At 35.7% G+C, this 3,350-nt stretch overlaps 1 pseudogene; it reads right to left on the bottom strand.

Moving 5' to 3' along the window:
* Positions 1 to 2,124: 2,124 nt before the first annotated feature.
* LOC102412647 lies at positions 2,125 to 3,041 on the bottom strand (annotated as a pseudogene).
* Between the last annotated feature and the right edge of the window lie 309 nt (positions 3,042 to 3,350).

Here is a 3,350-nt window from a genome sequence, read left to right as displayed (position 1 = left end):
TCTGCCTAAGTTTATATGATCAGATACAGGGCAATGAATGGAAAGATGCATGCCTGTGTGTGCTTATATCAAAAACATATACATAAACAAATGGATCCTTAATGATAATCAAGTACTCACCAACGTATTGTTTTATACATATCTGATTGTTTTTACATATAGATGAATACATGCAATTCAATACAGAGTATATAATACTGAATATGTATATACAAGTGGTCACAATCACATGACGTTGGATACAGATCTGAGTGTGTAGAAGCATACGCAATTGAGTATTGCTGAGCACAGACCAATGAATGTTTGGATACACACATATGCCCATGGCTTTGAAAATTGTGCTTTAGTTCCGGCCAACAAAAGACATTAAGACCTTTATGATCAACAGTTGACTGAAAACATGAATCAAATGTATATAAAAAAAATCCTTTTTTTCAAAAAGGAAGCCAAAAAGCAAGATTTGTCTTCACTTTTAGGAGATGATTACAACTTTTCTTGAGCTATCATTTAATCCTTCACAATATATATTTATTCTAGATAGGAAAACAAAATACTAAAACATGCCAGTTTTTTCAGAATAATTATGTTGTGCTATGACATTCTGGACTTCCAGTTGGTGAAGAATCTGCCTGCAATGTAGGAGACCCCAGTTGGATTCTTGGGTCGGGAAGATCCCCTGGAGACAGGATAGGCTACCCACTCTAGTATCCTTGGGTTTCCCTTTTGGCTCAGCTGGTAAAGAATTCACCTGCAATCTGGGAGACCTGGGTTTGATCCCAGGGTCAGGAAGATCCTCTAGACAAGGGAGAGCCTACTTATATTTCGCAATGACGTGCTAAATATGTTTTTATGGAAATTTTCAAACTTTACAAAATGACCCTAAACTTTAGAGGATAAGGGAAATGTGAGAGAGGAGATGGATAGAGGAGAAAGTGCCCCAGAATTGAACATCTTAGATGGTGTAAAACATGACCTACTAAGTAGAAAATTTTCAAGCTATGTGAAATGAATCATTATGTTGATGGACTATTTTACCTCTTTAGGGAAAATAGACTTACATGTTTGCCCATGACAAATGAAAATAAATTCTAGATGGATTAAAATATACAGTGTTGTTGGGCTTTCCTGGTGGCTCACCTGGTAAAGAATCTGTCTGTAATGCGGGAAAGATCTGGGTTCAATTCCTGAGTTGGGAAGATCTGCTGGAGAAGGGAACAGCTACCCACTCCAGTATTCTGGCCTGGAGAATTCCATGGACTACATTCCATGGGGTCACAAAGAGTCAGACATGACTTTCACTTTCATAAAGTGTTTTTAAAAGTTATTTTTTAAAAAGTGGTTAAAGTGTATGAAATCACTTGAAGGAAATGGAATTTTCAAAAGTGATATGGTAATAGAAATATAAAAGCAGAAAATATTAAAATAGCACATTTATTTTAAAACATTCATAATTATAACAATTGGAAAATTAAGATTTGGTTTTATTCTACATAAAATTTCATTCCTTTAGATTATTTTTATAAACATGGCCTTGTTATTAAATTTAGATCTTTGAAACATTTTTCTTCAATCTTAAGATGTTAAGCAATAGAAACAAAATGATGTATAAATAAAGTATCTTGCAGATATAAAAATTGTATCTATACTTCAAATATTAATAAGTGTGTGTGTGGACGAATTTATATTTTTTGTTATTTTTTTCTGAAATCTATAACATAATAAACCCTATTAATTCTGAAAAATATTGCATTATTTTAGAGAGAAATATGGTAAAATCTTCCCCTAATCTAATAAATTAACAGTGTTAACTATATAGCTTAACTCATCATATAGAACATAAACCTATAGTCTCAAAGAGACATTTTATACCCCAAAACTATGTGTACTTCCCCCAAGAAATCATGGAAATCATAAAAATGCATTTCAAACAAATATATATTTTGAACTAGGAAATTTTGAAAATATTAAAGTATATTTTGACCACTCAAATTATTCAATAAGAAATGTTTTTCATCATATCCAAGTTAGTTAGCCTAAGGAGATACTACAGTTAAAGAATCACACATTGCTTTCCTGAGAAGAGCAATTTTTCATTGAAAATAGGTGACATATTTCCCTATGGCCTCATTTTCTTCTTCTGATCCAGAGCTTTTTCATGGCGTTTTGCATCTCTTCATTTCTCAGAGTATAGATTAGAGGGTTCAACATAGGGGTGACAATGGTGTAAAACACAGCCAAGGATTTATCAACGGGTAAGGTGGAAGGAGGTCTCACATACAGAAAAATACAGGGCACAAAGAAGAGGACCACCACAGTGACGTGGGAGCCACAGGTGGACAAGGCTTTGCGCCTCCCTTCCTGACTAAGATTCTTCAGGGAGCGCAGGTGACCCCATAGGAGATGAGTAAGAGTGTGAGGAGGACCACACAGATGGCCCCGTCGTTAGCCAGCACCGAGAAGCCAATAATATGGATGTCAGTGCAGGCCAGTTTTAACAAGGGGTACATGTCACATCCAAAGTGGTCAATGACATTGGGACCACAGAAGGGAAGGTTGTAAACAAAGAGAATGTGAATGATAGCATGTAAAAACCCACCAGTCCAGGCTAACAGCAGTAACAGAATACATACCCTCTGATTCATGATTGTCATATAATGCAAAGGTTTGCAGATGGCCACATAGCGGTCATAGGCCATGACAACCAGGAGTAAAATCTCAGCACCACCAAATAAGTGCTCTGTAAAAAGTTGGATCATGCAAGCTTGGAATGAAATGGTTTTTTTCACATAGAATAAGTCTATAATCATATTTGGGGTGACTGTAGTAGAATAAACAGCATCCATAAATGATAAGTTGCCAAGAAAGAAGTACATAGGGACATCCAGGGTTGGGCTGGACACCACAGTCAGGACAATGAGGAGATTGCCCACCATGGTCACAAGGTAGATGAGCAGGAAGATGACAAATAATATTTTCTGACCCTGGGGGCTCTGAGTGAGCCCCAAGAGGACAAACTCAGTTACATTGACCCTTTGTTCCATAGGTCTTTCTGCATCTTTTATTTCAGAGTTCAGGACATTTCCTACAAATATAATTATCACGACTGACGTTCTGATGTCTTATGATAATTTGTTCATTCATTCAGCAAATGAGCAGTATGGTTCTTATATTTTCAGATATTATTAACATGATCAAGGCTTATTAAAACAGCATCCTTAAACTCAAAATCTTCTACACTAATGGAGAGGCAATTAATTAGAGACATTTGTGGGAAAAGGATACATCATTAAATAAATGAGGTGTCACTATTAGCTTTCCATCTGGAAGCTAATTATTGTAAATATAGCTAA

The sequence above is a fragment of the Bubalus bubalis genome, chromosome 16 (genome assembly GCF_019923935.1).
Source record: "Bubalus bubalis isolate 160015118507 breed Murrah chromosome 16, NDDB_SH_1, whole genome shotgun sequence".
NCBI classification, from domain to species: Eukaryota; Metazoa; Chordata; class Mammalia; order Artiodactyla; family Bovidae; genus Bubalus; species Bubalus bubalis.
The sequence above is the reverse complement of the archived record's forward strand: the minus strand, read 5'-3'. Positions and strand labels throughout refer to the sequence as shown.